The sequence below is a fragment of the Macrobrachium nipponense genome, chromosome 20, assembly GCF_015104395.2.
Source record: "Macrobrachium nipponense isolate FS-2020 chromosome 20, ASM1510439v2, whole genome shotgun sequence".
Classification (NCBI taxonomy): Eukaryota; Metazoa; Arthropoda; class Malacostraca; order Decapoda; family Palaemonidae; genus Macrobrachium; species Macrobrachium nipponense.
The window spans coordinates 33,053,597-33,071,814 of record NC_061089.1 but is presented as its reverse complement, the minus strand read 5'-3'; the positions used below and the strand labels follow the sequence as shown (position 1 = coordinate 33,071,814).

The 18,218-nt window shown below is 33.8% G+C and overlaps 1 long non-coding RNA gene across 2 annotated transcripts in view; it reads left to right on the top strand.

Moving 5' to 3' along the window:
• The window catches only part of LOC135224559 (uncharacterized), a 28,140-nt gene extending 10,271 nt beyond the window's left edge, over nt 1-17,869 (top strand). The window contains exons 1-3 of one of the 2 annotated variants that reach the window (XR_010316765.1): nt 778-798; nt 1,814-1,928; nt 16,174-17,869. This is a non-coding gene — a long non-coding RNA (uncharacterized LOC135224559). Of the gene's footprint in view, nt 1-777; nt 799-1,813; nt 1,929-16,173 lie in introns of those variants that run through there. The other variant, XR_010316764.1, reaches the window with a different exon arrangement.
• The last annotated feature ends 349 nt before the right edge of the window (nt 17,870-18,218 follow it).

Here is an 18,218-nt window from a genome sequence, read left to right as displayed (position 1 = left end):
ATAGATATATATATATAGTATATATATATAGATATATATATATATAATATATAATAATATAGAATATATATAAATATAGAATATAGGTATAGACATATATATATATATTATATATATATATATATATATATATGTATATATATATATAGATATATATAGATATTAATATATATATATATATATACATATATATATATAGCATATATATAGATGTATATATATGATGATATATATATATATCTATATCTATATCTATATATATATATATATATATATACATATATATCTATATCTATCTATCTCATCTATCTATCTATATATATATAGTAATAATAATAATTATAATATTAATTATATATAATAATATATATATATGTAGCTGCTGTGGTCATGGAACTCAACGTAGTCAAATAGGTTTTTATTATAGCACATGTCTTTTATTGTTTTTGGTTACTTTCAACTCAGGGATAATAGGACTGTGAATAAGCTTCTTATTTTCATGTGCTTGGTGCAACCAGTTTCTTTTTAAGAATGTCTTTTATAAGATCATCATGATGGCTATTTTGTAACTAATATATTGTTTCATACTTAATACTAATCTCACAAGACTTTAATTTTGTATGACTTTGAAATATCATTAATTTTGAGAGTATCATACTTTTTTTCTGTCTTTTTATGAAGCTCATACCATTGTCCAGTCTACTTGGAGCTTGGTGTCCAATTAAATTGGCAGTTGCTGTCCGAAGGTGCCTGATCCTGTGCGCAGTGCAACTGGAGCTCTGATTGGGGACTTTTTGTGTATGTCACAACCTGCTTTGGATGTTGGTTGTTCCTTGTACAGAGGATGCATACCATGCTTGGTGCTACTGGTGACTCTAATGTATAATAGCTGCCGATTAGAGTTATTGAAGGCTTTTCGAGAGTCAGTAAGAACTGATTACATATGAAAAAAAATTGAACATTATCAAAGAACCAAGATTTTTATCAGGAAGTATTGCTTGAAAAGCAAGAATTTCTGTCACTTCTGTCACTTTCATTATTGAACCTTTTTGTCATTTTTTCAAACATGGCTTAAATTCTTTCCAATTCCCGATCTGAATTGTGTATGATAAACACTTAAGGTTTACTGCTGAAAGAACCTGTTTTGTGGGAAATATTGCAAGACCTTAATTCTTGACAATCCTTTATACCAAGGATGAGTAGGTTTACAGTTACTGGCAGTCCCTGGTTTACAACAGGTTCTATTCTGATGCTGTGTTGTAAGCCGAAAATTGCACAGAATCGTAAGAAAACCTTACTTTTAATTAATAATTTTAGGTATCCTTTGGGTGTCTTGAAAATGAAGTAACCTGCATTTTTATTGAGGCTTCCATAAAAAACTCTTCAAATTTTCTCCATTCAGAAGAAAACCTTACTTTTAATCAATTTGCTGTCTTGAAAACAATGTATCCTGCATTTTTATTGAGTTTTTCTTCAATCAAACCCTCAAATTTTGACTGTTCTGCCCTTTAAGAACCATGTTTCTTCTGTCAGGATCATAAACCTGGAACATGCTTCGTAACCTGGGAAATAATTTTTTATGAATATATTAGAAGAGTGTCATAAATTTGGAATGCCGTAAGCTGAGCCTGTTGTAAACCAGGTACTGTCTCTACTGACATTCTAGGTTACTGTGCCGTCTTAATGATATCTTGGGATAAAGCGATTCAAGCTATTAATTTAAATTTGTGTTCAGAATTATTGTTGTTTATGTTTGTGTGTTGTAACATTGTAGTAACTGTGATATGTATGTAATCCTCAACTTTGCTTACAGGTTTGTTTCAGCTTTTGTGACAGCTGGAAGGATCAGGCTGATTTGTCTCCATGATGTAAAGAATGATGATGGCATTAAAAATTTCTTCATGGAAATGTATGAAACTTACATTAAGGTAAGTAGTATACACTGTCACTGTATTGCTTAAGACGCAGCATAAAGAATCCCCCTGTTTTGTAGCACATTTATTGAAAATGTAACAATATTAATTTCCATAGTTATCATAGTCTGTCAAACTGTAGCTTATAAAAACCTGTTAATCATTAAATAGCCTTTAACTGTTTGTTTTGTTACAACCGCATTAATCATCCAGTGTAGTGTATTTGCCTGAATCACAATATGTAAATGTGGGACGGGATAAGTTGCTGAATCCAAAATTTTTGTACATATGTATATTTGTACAAACCATTTAAGAGTACCATGAATAAAGGCACTTGTGCATAATTAGTGTCTGTTGGTTTGGAGCTTGAATGTATTTACCATTCATATAGGATGCAGTAACCCTGAAGGTCTCCATTGATAGGATGCCAACTTGATTGAATGAAAGATGAGTTATTGAAGAATTAAAGTTCCCAATGTCTTCCTCTAAAGGTAGAATTTGCTCTGCCATGACTACCATTCTCAACAAATATAACTTTACCTATTTACAAATAAAACCCCCTACATAAAGCATAGCAAATGAGAATTTGTATTGGCAGACTCAAGCTTGTTACATTTCAAGGCAAGAGATTAGAGATGGCTCTGATTTTGTAGATTAATACATTTTCCTTTGGCTCTTTACTGTCTGCCACATTACAGTAGGTTTTCAGGATGATTGGCCTCAGCCAGTAGGAGACTTTGTTCTATATGAGTTGCTTATTGTATTGCTCTGTGGAGATAAATAGGATTGCATCATCCCTCTGGATTCTTTGGATAGCCACAGATGGTGCAGTGATTGGAACTGTGGAATGGCCCTGGCTGCTTTTTGTTTTGGTGGTTACTTTGAATTCAGATGCAAATAACAACCCAACTGATATCCAGTTTTAAGTAATTTGGACATTCCTAGATAGTGTGTGAATCTTGCTGAACAAGTTGGATGGCTCAAAAGCCAGTACAAGGACCTAGTTATGTGTGAGCTCCACCGAATTGCCTCATAGCAGTTCATATGGAGGCTTGGTAAGGCACTTCAAGGACAGGGAGGGATTCCTTAGTAGGTGTAGTTGCCAGTGTAGAAATCCTCAGAAAGCACTAGATGCTTCTCTTTACCTCCACTGAAGAATTCACATTCTCTTCACCTCCACTGAAGAATTCACATTCTCTTCACCTCCACTGAAGAATCACATTCTCTTCACCTCCACTGAAAAATCACATTCTCTTCACCTCCACTGAAAAATTCACATTTAAATCATTAAGCTTGAAAATCTGCAAGGGGATGTGACCTGTATCCCTCAATGATAGACAACTTTAGTCACCAAGATGAAGAAAAGCATCAATTACCTTATGTTTCAAGTTCCATGGTTTTCAACTTCACTGCAGTTTTTCTTAAATAATACGTCATAGGAAAAATAGAAGATGCTTTGTAACATAGTCAAGTTTGTGTAGGTGAGTGATGTTACTAGCATCATCATTGGTTGTTTTTAGGGTGCTTAGGATTGAAGGAAAATGTATTTTTATTAAAAAGACTGCAGTGTGGCTGACTTATGGTTTGGTGCATTTGATTAGCCTTTGAGGTCAAGGGCTAAGGCTTATGGAGCCAGACTCTTGCTTAACACTTTCATTTATGACCCTTATAAACAATTACGTCTGTGGGCAGTGGCAGGCATGAAAATGTTCATACCCTTTTTTTGGGACCACCTTGATGTGGTGAGCAGGCTCTCGAACCTCAGGAATTTTTTTATTAAGTTCAATTCCAAGAGTCCCATGTAACATTATATAACTTTTGATTAATATTTGTGAATTTTTCCACTTTTGTCAAAATTTATACACAAAGAAATCATGAAAACATATCATGGCTTGAAATGTAATGAAATCCAAAGCTAAATAGTGAGAACTGTGGTAGATCCATCATCAATCTGACAATGTTCGGACCTGTTTTTTCAGGCGGAACTTTTCTGTGGAGCTAGACCACTGATTCCAGGGAGGGCCTGGTTCTAGGATTAGAACTCTCGGCATTCTGTCCGGTTTGCCTATAATGTGATTAGGAGGGGATTAATGTATTATCGTAATACTCTTAGTCCTAGCAAGCAGGTTCTGCTTACATTTGGGCCTACTAATCATGTTATGCCATGTCCTTTTGGAGTAGGCTAGGGATGTGGACATTTGGAAGTCAATTCTCACTTGTGCCTTTGGCAGAAGATTTCATGTCATGAAAAGCTAGTGATATCTTTTCAAGATTTTTAAAAATTTTTTTATTTTATGTTAATATATGTGTATGAATAGAAAAAGTGAAAGTTTAAGTACCCCTGGACCCAATGATGGAAAAAATCAGGCACAGTTGACAACTTTTGGCAATTCACTCCTGAATATCCTTTGTACCACTTCAAATAATGAAAATGATAATGAGGAACACCCTGTTCCAAACACAATTTCAAATCCAGATCACCCATTAAGGTGCATGAAAGATCAAAAAGAAGAAAACAAAAACCAAAAGGTGGGCACTAGTATCACAACTATGGAGCCCTATATAATAAACAACAATTCAGAATTACTAACTACAAGTAATAACCCCACCAATTCAAATAGACAAGCAGCAAACATTAAGCAAGGACCAAAAAAAATACAAAAATTACAGACAGAACTCCACATTGGTGCATTTCAATGACCTCTTTGGACCTGAAAACTGCTCAAGGTTTCTGGTTCTCAAAACTGAAAACAAAATTCCAGCAGCTGTACTAGAGAACAAACTGCTTAACATGGGATATGGAATGCAGATGCATCAAAGGCAGTGAATGGTTAATCCAAGTAACCAACAAAGACCAATCCACTGCCTATTTAAACATAAAAGAAGTAAATAATATAAAAATAACTGTTACAAGCCATGATACACTGAATTATGTACAGGGCACAGTTATTCTGCCCAATAATGAACATGAAGAGGTTCCTTCGAAGCAAATACTACTACACTTCTTAAAATTGAGATATACCAACATCCATGATCTAGAAATATACACAGTTCCAAGTAGGAGGGACATAAATACAGATATCAGCATTGCCAAAATAGAATTTACAGGCCAAGATCTACCTTTTAAAATAAAAATTCTTGGACAAAAAAGAGAAGTGCGTCCATTCATTCCGAAACCCCTACAGTTTACACAGTGCTCAAGGTATGGACACAAAAAATGCCGTAGTAAAACAATATGTGCAGACGTCTGTACAACAAGTAAACACACCACCAATTGGAAATGTAATTGCCCTAAATGTTGTATTAACTGTGGACTACCCCACCACGCTAAATCTAATGAATGTTCCTTTTTCAAATATAACACGGAACTACGGTTATTAATAAATAGAATGGAATGACAGTCAAAGAAGCTAGACTTGAGCTAAAAGTAAGAGGAGTTGATAATCCATCTAAATATCACTATTCAACTGTAACAAAATATCAAAATAGCTGTCACATCAGTCAACTAGATAATATGGACATACACAGTGATTCTCATATCAATGATAATACAAAAACCCAAAACAAGCATGACACCATACCCAATAGTACATCTACTAACATTGAAGATTTAAATATCCATGAAAACGATTATTTAATGGAAGAAGAGTCAAACAACAACAATAATAATAATCAAAATGACAAAAAGAAAAGAACACTGGAACTAACCCCACCTAAAGTGAAAAAAGCAAATCTATTCAAAGAAATCTCAACTACACCAGGAGAACATTTCAAAAAAGACATTATTTTATCCTCATCACAAGTTGAAATACACCTGCATCCTTAGTCCAAACACTTGGACAGTAAGGAAACAATTGACCACTCCTTAAAAGTCCCAACAGACAATGTGAATAATAGTGTTCCCGACTCTATTACTAATGAAAATCTGGACATCAAACCAAACCAAAATATAACAACCATTACAAGCCAACCATCCACAAGACCCAGATGTTACACTGGGGCAATAAACTGAGCCCCCCCCCCCCCCCCCCCAGCAGAATTCCTTATAAAAAAAAGGGGGCGGGGAACCAATAGAATTATAAAACCAGAAAATTCCAAAGCTAGAAGAACAAAGGTTTTGAACCAAGAAGCTAAATCAATGGCTAACATCTCCAAACATGCTTCATCTTGTGGTTGTAATGAGTGCTTCATAAGTACTTACAACCAACTAATCAAGACAGAGAACGCAATACATAATTGTATAGAAAATTTTACTAAATTTTGAAGATGCCCAATATCACACCAACATGAGAAGGAATTATGTTCTGAATCCTTGAAACACAAAAAGGAAATTATAAAATCAAAGATAGACTCATTAATATTTAATTATGAAAAACAAACAACTGCTAAATCTAATAATCAGCATACAAATACACCAATAAAAAAGTCACAAATCAGTTCAAATGCATACAAACTTCGAGACAAAGTAAAATCAGCAGTCAACTTAGAGAATTTAACACCAATTCCCCCCAATAATGGAATGAAAAATTAGTCAGTGGAACATAAATGGACTTCTAACAAGAATCCGTTTAGGCAAGATACAAAGAATTGTACGAGAACACAATCCTATGTGCATATGTCTACAGCATATAGGAAGTAATCCTACAAATATCCAACACTATAAAATTGCCTGATATTCACCAACTGATGGTGGAAAATTAGGCACAGCTACGTATATATGTTCATAATAGCATAACATAAGAACCTTTCAACATACTGTCTATGCCATATCAAATAACAGCTATTAAACTGTATGTGCCTGACAAAAGTAAAATTACTATTTATAATTTATATAACCAACCAGATTTCAATGCAAATTTCAGTGATTTTTCTAAACTTATTAGCAATAGTATACATGAACCCCTACTTATAGTAGGAGATTTTAATGCACATAATCCTTTATGGGATACTAATAACCCCACTGACATGTCTGGAACCAACATAGAAAAAACTATAATGAAACACAACCTGTGTTGTCTCAATGAAAGTGAAGTTCCAACCTATTTTTCAAAAACACACCTAATCTTTTCCTCAATTGACATTTCATTATGTTCAAGTGATGTGCCGAAAAATTTGAATGGAATGTCCTAGACGATTCATACACAAGTGACCATTTCCCAATCATTCTGAACTACTTAAGTAATATACCAAAATATTGCCACCTACAAGATATAATATCCAAAAAGCTAATTGGGATAAATATTTCCTATACACTCAAAACATACCACCATTCCCACATAACGAAGATCACAATACTACATGTGAATCATTCTCAAACTTCATAATAAATGCTGCAGATAAAAGCATTCCAAAAACCAAATCATAAAATCCCCTGTCCCATGGTGGAATCCAACCTTAATAACCTTAAGTAAAATAAAACATATACAGTGGACCCCCCGTATTCGCGTTCTCCAGATTCGCGGACTCACACATTCGCGGATTTCTCTCGGGAACGTTTCCCTGCATTATTCGCGGAAAATTCGTGCATTCGCGGTATTTTTCTATGGTAAATATCCACAAATTCCTGGTTTTTTTATGAATTTCATCATAAAATGCACTTTTTGTGGTAAAACTATTGAAAAAACCATGTATGAAAATTTTTAGTGGGTTTTTCTTGAGTTTTAACTAACAAAATAGGCTGTTTTTAGCATTTTTATAGGGGTTCCAAACATTCGCTGGTTCTAACTATTCACGGGGGGGGGGTCTGGTACGCATCCCCCGCGAATACGGGGGGACCACTGTATTGGGTCGCAATCTTAACAGGCTCAAAACTCGCCTTAAATCACTCTACAAAATGCCTTATACAGGCGGTCCCCGGGTTACGACGGTTCCGGCTTACGACGTTCCGAGGTTACGACGCTTTTTCTTAAATATTCAATGGAAAAATCTGTCCTGGGTTACGACGCTTGTTCCGAGGTTACGACGCTGACGCTTCCGACGCTCCGAGTTAACGACGCTTTTAAAAAACGCATACTATGATAAAAATCCTTTATAGTTTAGCACAGTATATTAATAAAAATCAGTTTCTGGTTAGATTACAACAAAAATTTTGAGGTTATGATGATTTTCAACACTTTTTATGTCGTATTTTTCGATGTTTTTTAGTGACGCCTCATATGCGGAACTAGTTTCCGAGCGAATGAATACATACTAGCTTCCGGTGCGCAAAGTTTACATATAACAGTCCAAAAGCGCAAATAATGAAAAAATCATTGCTTGTTTCCAGTAATAATAACAAAACGAAGTTTCTGGTTAGATTACAACGCAAATTCCAAGTATCCAAAGAGAGACATTATCCAGTAATTTGATCAGAGAGAGAGAGAGAGAGAGAGAGAGAGAGAGAGAGAGAGAGAGAGAGAGAGAGGAGAGGCGTCTTCTGACGCTCCGAGTTAAGGACAGAGAAGTGTTCGTTTCGTTAAACGGCCTCTGACTCATGCCAGTAAATGTTTTGTTGATACAAATAATATAAGCCTATTTACAGATACGTTTACTTTAATTAGTCTATATGATACGTGAATAGTAATCAACTGTTCTTGTAGCCCTCAAGATTTGGCAAAATCGAAATATCCAAAGAGAGACATTATCCAGTATAATTTGATCAGAGAGAGAGAGAGAGAGAGAGAGAGAGACGCCTTGGCAACAATGGTCCCGGGGATTGACGTAACGTTTATTTTCTGAACAGATAGGACAGAGAAGTGTTCGTTTCATTAAACGGCCTCTGACTCATGGCAGGAAATGTTTTGTTGATACTAATATATAAGCCTATTTAAAGATACGTTTACTTTAATTAGTCTATATGATACATAAATAGTAATCAGCTGTTCTTGTAGCCCTCAAGATTTGGCAAAATCACTCCAGGTTGTACATAAAACTTCAAGAATGTTGTGTCACCAGAGGATTACAATAGTTTTTACCTTCAAGAACCAGCATTCTTTTATGAAAATAACTCCAGGTTGTACATAAAACTACAGGAAACAACATGTAGTGTAACCAAAGGATTACAAGTAAGGTTTTTATAACTTTTTATTAGTTTAAGACATATTTCCAAGCGTCGTTCCGGCTTCGACGATTTTCGGCTTACGACGCGTCTCAAGAACGGAACCCCCGTCGTAACCCGGGGACTGCCTGTAATATAAACATATTAAACAAAATAGTTATAACAAATATAAAAATTAACCACATTAAACCACAATATAACAAATATACAGCCAAATTTAGAAAAACGGTAATAACTGAAAAAATCACATCATGGAAAGAAAATGACTCGAACATATCTTCAAACATATCCACAAGGGATACCTGGCAAAAGATAAGGAAAATCAATGGAAAACATATAAGACCTCCAAGAAGTGCAGTACATCTAAATTGAAAAATATACCATAATACATGTGAAATATCAAATATAATTGGAAAATATTTTGAAAACATCAGTGCTTACTCTAGCCTAGATATACATTTTCCAAATATCAGAAAACAAAAAGAAAATATAATACTCAATTTTGAAACTTTTGCAGACCTGGAATGTAATTATATTTTCAACATGGATGAACTAGATAATGCCATCAACTCATGTCATCCCTCCGCACCAGGATATGATAAAATATCATTTGAAATGATAGAAAAATTAGCTCCTATAGCTGAAACATATTTATTAAAATTTTATAATAATATCTGGCTAAAATGGGTCTTTCCTGATAATTGGAAATATGCCATAATAATTCCCATAAATAAACCAGGGAAGGATGCAAGTAATCCATCCAATTATAGACCGATATCCCTAACAAGCTACCTAGGAAAAATCTTATTTTAACACCAACACAATCAGGTTCAGTAGCTGGCAGATCAACCCTAGATCCTTAAATACATTTAGAGGATCATATCAAAAAAGGTTTTGAATGAAAAAAATTAACAGCTCTATTTTTTGATATAGAAAAAGCATACGACACAACATGGAAACATAACATCAAGCAAAAACTCCACTCCAAGGGATTAAGAGGCCACTTACCAATATTTTTTAAGAACTTTTTAACAAACAGAACTTTTCAAGTAAGAGTAGAAAATTCCTACTCAGTAACCTATAAACTGGAAGAAGGAATCCCTGAAGGTAGTGTCTTGAGCTGTACATTGTTTGCTTTAGCAATTAACCCTTAAACGCCGAGTGGACGTATTTTACGTCGACATTTTTTGTCTCTCGGGTGCCGACTGGACGTATTTTACGTCAACATACAAAAGTTTTTTTAAAAATTCGCGGAAAAATACTTATAGGCCTACCAGCCAAAAACTCTTGAATCACGCGCCTTGGGGGATGCTGGGAGTTCACGGATCAAGGTGTTGTTTTTTATACAATCGTTACGCAGGCGCGCAAGCGCGAATTTCTTTCTTGCCGCACTAAAAAGTATCGGTGACACATCTCGGAAATTATTTCGTCACTTTGACATAATTTTGTACCATTTTAAATTAGCCGTTACATGGAGTATTATATATGAAAATGTGTGCATTTTTATGTAGAATACAACAAAAAAATACTCATGATTGTAGCTTTTATCAGGTTTGAGATATTTTCATACAAATAACGATAAGTGCCAAAATTTCAACCTTCGGTCAACTTTGACTCTACCAAAATGGTTAAAAAAAGCAATTTTAAGCTAAAACTCTTATATTTTAGTAATATTCAATCATTTACCTTCATTTTGCAACAAATTGGAAGTCTCTAGCACAATATTTCGATTTATGGTGAATTTATGAAAAAACTTTTTCCTTACGTTCGCAAGGTAACTCTTCCGAAAAAATCATACATGCAATTGTGGTAATGTTTGCTCCATTTTAAAATTAGTCGTTACATAAAGTTTTATATATGGAAATGTGTGCAATTTCATGCACAATACAACTAAAAACAACCCATGGTTGTAGCTTTTATCAGTTTTGAAATATTTTCATATAAATAATAAGTGACAAATTTTCAACCTTCGGTCAACTTTGACTCTACCGAAATGGTCGAAAAACGCAATTGTAAGCTAAAACACTTATATTATAGTAATATTCAATCATTTTCCTTCATTTTGCAACAAATTGGAAGTCTCTAGCACAATATTTCGATTTATGGTGAATTAATGAAAAAAATAACATTTTCTTTACGTCCGCGCGGTAACTCTTCCGAAAAAATCATACGTGCGATTGTGGTAATGTTTGTACCATTTTAAATTAGCCTTTACATAAAGTTTTATATATGAAAATGTGCGCAATTTCATGTAGAATACATCTAAAAATAATTGAAGGTTGTAGCTTTTCTCATTTTTGTAATATTTGCATATAAATCACGATAAATAGAAAAAATACCACGTTCAGTCAACTTTGACTCTACTGAAATGGTCAAAAGACGCAATTGTAAGCTAAAACTCTTACAGTTTAGTAATATTCAGTCATTTATCTTCATCTTGAAACAATTTTGAAGTCTCTAGCACAATATTTCGATTTATGGTGAATTTAAAAAAAAAACTTTCCTTCCCTCCGCGTGCGGATTCTCCGCCACAAATCTCCGAAATGCGTACGTCGCATTCTCGGAATATTTGCTCAGTTTCATATTAGGCATTTCATAGAGTTTTATATATGAAAATGTGCGCAATTTCATGTAGAATAAAACTAAAAATATTTGAAGGTTGTAGCTTTTCAAATTTCCGAAATAATTCCATATATAAAAAAAATATATTAAAAAATTTGATATTCGGTCAAATTTAACTCGTCAGCTATGGTCAAAAACTGCAATTGTAAGCTAATACTCTTACAGTATAGTAATATTCAATCATTTGTCTTCATTTTGAAAGAAATTGGAAGTCTCTAGGACAATATTTAGATTTATGGTGAATTTTTGAAAAAAATATTTGTTTACGTCCGCACGTTACGAATTCATGCATTATTTTGTGATAATATTTTCTCTGTGTTGCTTTTAGCATTTTACAATGTGTTATATACCAAAATGATCGCAATTCTGTGTACATTACAACGAAAAAAAATGAACTTGTTACCTTTAACCGTTTTGCGCATAGAGCGATTTGAATACAATTATATATGAAATTTTGTTTTCGTGCTATCATGTATTGCATTATTTATATATGATAATGATAATTTTTTTCATTTCTGATGGTTGCATACTAAACTTCAGGCAATTACAAAAAAAGGAGCCAAAAATGAACTCTTAATCTTGAAAACTAAGGTTCGCTGTGATTTTTTGAAAAAAAAAATTTTTCCGCTTCCGCGCTCACTCCGAGACTACCTCGGCACACGGAAGAAGATTCTTAATATACCCCTTCGGCGTTTAAGGGTTAATGACATTACTTAAATTTACCAAGTGGTGTAAAAAAACAGTTTATATGTTGATGACTTTGCTATTTACTATATGAGTAGCAATTTGAGACATGCTCAGAGAGTTGTCAATACTGCCATTTCAATTGTATGTAGTTGGACAAATTCAGTTGGATTTAAATTTTCAACTGATGAAACAAAAAGCAGTCATCTTCTATAAAGACAAAAGATGGCTGAAGAATCAAACAATCAAACTTCACCTTTATAGCAGTGAAATACAGTTTTGTACAAAAATCAAATATCTAGAAGTGATATTTGACCAACATTTAAATTGGAAAGAGCACATCAGATACATAAAAGCCAAGGGCATCAAAGCCTTTGCCATATTAAAAAAGTTTTCACACACTTATTGGGGAGCAAAGCGAGACATTTTATTAACAATATATAAGGCAACAGTCTTATCCATAATAGATTACTGCTGTCCAATATATTCATCTGCCTCAGAATCTGCATTAAAACCTCTTGATACATTGCACCATGAAGGCATGCGATTGTGCACAGGAGCATTCTGATCGTCCCCAACAAGCTCGCTTCTGGTAGAGGCAGGTGTGTTGCCCTTGAAACATCACCGTAATTTATTAACAATACGAAGAGGTCTTTCACAGCAAGCAGGATAATCTCCTGCACTGACTGCTTTCAAAATTATAATCCAGAAACAGAAGCTCATATTACTAGTTCTTCCCCAAAAAAGCTAAATACTTAATGAACTTGCATATCATAAATCCAATTTTTCAGCCACCAATAGAAATGTCACCACCATGGATGTTAAAATGAATAAAAATATGTACCTCCCTGTCTTACCTACTTAAAAGACAAATGACTTGTACAGAAATGTACTGCCAACATGCTTTTGAGCACATTAGAAGAAAAGGAGACAAATTTATAGTACATACAGATGGCTCCAAAAATAATGTTGGAGTAGGAGCATCTGCATATTCGAAAAATATGTAAATCAAAAGAAGCCTACCTTTAATATCATCAGTATTTACTGCTGAAGTCACTGCCATACAAACGGGTCTTGATATGATATCTGAGAAAAAAGCAAGTGTCTCTATTATTTTCAGTGACTCACCTAGTGCTATAGATGCTGTAAGACAGTATAAATCAGTAAACCAAATACAGTAATACTTTGGGTTACGAACCGATTAGTATACGAATTTTTTAACTTACGAAGTGACGCCCTCATTCTGGAATACGAATTTCGCTTGGAATACGAATGCGCGAATTTCCATCATGGGAGGCCGCCTGATTTGTTTACATCGGATGAGCGTGGGATCTGCGAACGCATTTTTTTCGGCCAAAACAAAACTTAACGCCTGACTTTGTTTACATCGGATGAGCGTGGGATCTGCGAATGCATTTTTCGGAGGCCAAAACTTAACGAGGGTCACGTGACTTCCTCCTACGCATCCCTTGACCCTTTTTAAACCATAACTCTTTCAATATCTCGCTGGCGGTAAGATTGAAACGCATGTCCGTGATACGCTCTCAAATTTGCTTAGTGATTTGCGCACGTGTTGTGTTTCCGTGATAGTGCTTATACATTACTATTACCCAAATACTAAAGACAATGGCTCCCAAGATGACGAAGGCAAGCAGCAAGAAGGAAAGCATAAGAAAGAAGGAGATGATTACAGTCGAAATGAAGAAGGAAATTATCCAAATGCATGATAAAGGCGAGTGCGTGAAAGACATTGCAGCATTCTTCAAGCGGTCGCAATCAACGATCTGCACTATTTTGAAGAAAAATGAAGAAATTAAAGCCAGTAAAGCATCAAAAGGTGTCACAGTATTGACGAAACAACGGCCTTATATTCTCGACGATGTAGAAAATGTGCTCATAAAAAAATATTTTTTCAAAATTGTGAAAGACAACATAGTGTTGCGTAAGCGTAAAATTAGTGATCGTAGTGAACGGTGCTCTCTAGAGAAAGAACCAGAAAGTCTTCCAGAAGTGTTCACGGAGGGAGATTTCCCCCCCAAGCCCTAACCCTCTCCTCCTCACCCTTCCCCTCCTCCCGTCTCCGTCAAGCCAGCAGCCACACTCGCCAAAGGTAAAGTTCAGGTTTTACTGTGTATGCATATTAAATCTAGTGTTTATATTTAATTTCATTCTTCAATTTTATAATTTTATGTAATTCCTACACGAATTTTCAACCTTTTAGAACCTGAACAAAAATAAATGGAAAAATATGAATTGAAATGGTTATTCATGGTCGGATGGAACGCATTATTTGCTTTTTATAACATTCTTATGGGAAAATCCATTTGGGTTACGAATTTTTTAGGTTACGAAGCAGGTTCTGGAACGGATTAAATTCGTAACCCAAGGTATTACTGTAGTACAAGAAATACAAATAAAAATTCATCAACTCCTCAAATCAGGATTATCAATAGAAATATGTTGGATTCCAGCACACGTAGGAATAAAAGGAAATGAAAATGCAGACTCTGCTGCCAAATTAGCCTGCACTATCCCTCCAACAATTACACATGCTCCAGTGTCAGACTGGATAACATCTGTTAAACCATTGATATACCAAGATTGGAAAAGAGAATGGTCCTTAGTGCCAACCACATATAAGCTTAAAAGTATAAAAACTGAAGTGTATGCATGGAGGACATCTTCACAAAAAGAAAGATCAAAAGAGGTAATCCTATCAAGGCTCCGTACAGGACACACAAGATTCTCGCATGGTCACTTGATGTCAACAACACATGCTTACCCAATAAAGTGTAATAGATGTAAAACACCCACTTGCTGAAAGCAAAGATTTTCCAATTAACATCATAATTTTTTTAAATAAGAAAGGTTTCTTAAATAAAGTCTAATTTTTTTCAAATTTATTTATTTATTTATTTTATTTTATTTTATTTTATTTTTTAATTTTTTTTTCTTTCTCAGGATTAATCCCTGAGAACCAGCCCAAGAAGAGTCTACTTAAGACTCAGAGGTCTGGAAAAACTAAACCGTATTGTTAATAATGATAATAATGGTCAAAGACTTGTAGCTCCAACAATTTTCAAAGTAGACTGCTCAATTTTGTTTCATATTGCAGCTCTATATACAGTTGCATGAAAAGCCTCCCCAAAATAACTATACGTACATATATGTGGAATAATAAGTAGAAGTTAAACAATATGAGAAAATTTTGCACTTTCCTCCACCCCAAAAGAATTTGCCAAAGTAAAACTATTTGTGACAGTCTTAATTTTTGTATTCATAGCACATCCAGATAAATTACTGAGTCAGTGCAGGGCAAAAGTTGTAAATTATAGCAAGATAAATATAAAATAAATCAATGACAAAGAAGCATTGCTCTTTCCATAAGAAAAGGGACAGTAACCCCTGTAATTCATGCAAAAACTCCCAGTGCTTTTTCTGTTCAAAGATGTGTAGCTACGACAATTTTCAGGGTACACTGCTCAATTTTGTTTCATTTACACACACGCACACACACGTACGTTACATATGTATAAAAAAATATCAGGAACATTCATGAAATATGTTCTTCAACTTGGCTGTAGTTGTATGCAATTTTTTATTTTGATGCTTGCAGACATCATCAAGATGCGAAGAACTTAAATTTGATGACATCTATATCAGTCATAGGTAAATGAAAGTTTTAAAGAAAAAGCTAGCTTTCTTTGCAACTTTTTATAATTTACACTTGTGTGAATGTGACCTCAGTGAGAATGAAATATTTTAGCTCAGGTATAACTAGATATATAATAATTTCATAAAAGATCAAAGTTCATTGTATCATGCTTGGGAAATGAATTTTGAATTTGAACTCTTCTCACTTCATTAAAATAGAAGTGTATGAATATTTTTTCTAATATTGCAAAATGCATGTTTCAGCACTCCATGAACCCTTTCTACTTGCCAAACAGCACTATCAAATCTCCAGCATTTGAGAAGAAAGCGCATTTTTATGGTCGGAAATATCTTACAGGGTAATTTATTGTTGTAATAATCATTGCTCCATTGTTTGATTTTTATAATGTAACTAGTTTTATACTCCTGATCATTAGCCTATTTAGTCTTTCAGACTATTTCTACTGAATGAAAATGCTCTATGTTGTAATGTAATGATCAATTACAAAGGTTGACTAAGTATTTTTGAATGTATGCATTTGAACTTTGCATACAGGAGGCTTTTGAAGAATTTGCAAGCGTTGTACCTAAGTTGCAGAGTATTTCATCCATTTGTTTTTTATACCATGTGACCCCTATGAAGTTTGTGTTGCAGTACAATATTAGCATTCCTTTGCATAAAGATTATAAACTTAATACACTTCATTTTTTTATTGTGAGCTAACACGTAAAGTACTGACTTTAAGAGGAATCTGTATTATAATGTGTTAAGTAAAGAAATACCTGCTACATTTCAGTTGGTAATGTATACATGGTTATACTGATGATTACATAATAGCTTGTCTACTTGATTACTAATAAAAATACACATGTTACTTTAGGAGCGATATTTTTTTGGTGTAATATATAGGTCTGAAAATTTTACTAGGTTGCTGTCATAGTTCAACTCTAACTTGCTTGTAAAAATGAAGCTGTCTAATAAAACTGTTTGGAATTGTTTTGGCTTGAGTTAGATTATTTTTACATGTTAAAGAATGCATATTTTCCCTCTAGTTGGGCTCAGCAGTGTTAGAAGCAAAGGGATGGTACATAATTTATTGTTTTTATAAATTTTCCTATAAAGTTCAGTGGCCATGTCAACCCAGCTATTACACTGCAGTTTAAAAAGACATTGCATTTAAAAATAAAACCAGACCAGTTGGGTTTTCACAGTACAGTAGTTACAAAAATGCTGAAATATTTACCAATAAAGAATGCTATGCAATGTTTGCAAATGCATATTGTTTTACCTCTGTTCAGTACAAAAGCTGAGAAAAGCTATGTTGGTGCCTGTAAATTTTGTATTAATTTCATTTGGTAAATTTAAATATTGCAAGAATCTTATGTGTGTATAGTAAAGATCTAATTGTCAGAAAACTTCAGTATAGACATAGTAATATGTCTATACTGTCAGTATTCAAGACTTTGTGTTCTAACTTTACATAAAATGACAAATGCTTTCCATTACTAGAATCTTGATGAAGTTTGGCAGGTTTTTTTATTATGAACTTAAGGCTGTCTGTCTAGGCTGAAGCTGTTTATTTTCACCAAAGCTACTCATAGGATCATGTTAGTCATATTGCATACAACACCAAAGATTTTAGATAGCAACAGCTGTTTGATGACAGATTTTAGTGTATAAACATTGCTTTTATCTTCAAAATTTATGAAGTCCTTTACTATAAAAAATATTTCAGTAGTGGATTACTGTCACTCAAAGCTTATGGAAGTTCTTTACAGGTATTTATGTTTCACTACTAGGATATAAGATGCCCAGGAAGTAGTTTTGTGTTTGTGTACATACAAGCAAGTATGTTACAGATGAATATTGATCCTATTTTGCTGTCTGAAGTTGTTATATGTATAAAGTAAGTTACACATTCCCAATTTGTTTATGTGATATATTAAAAATTGTTATATATTTAATTTTAATTTCTTTCCTATTAGAATAATAAGGAAGGCAAAAAGCTACAGGTCTATTATGAAGATGAATCAAGGTTTGATGACTCGCACTAAATAAAATTTTTTGACCATGAAATTGTTATTTCAAAACTTTATTGCAAACAAATATTAACAAGTCACTGACCAAAAGATTTCATAATGAGTATCAAGTTTTAGTGAAATTCATTGTGCAAAGTGTGTTTTATTAGGTACTATATACAAATTTGGAATTTCTTGCCATGAAAGTTTCATGGGGCCGTATTTTTAAACTGACATCTTTGGCGAAGTTCTTCGTTGCTACAATGGTATTAATGTGCTGCAAAGCAGCT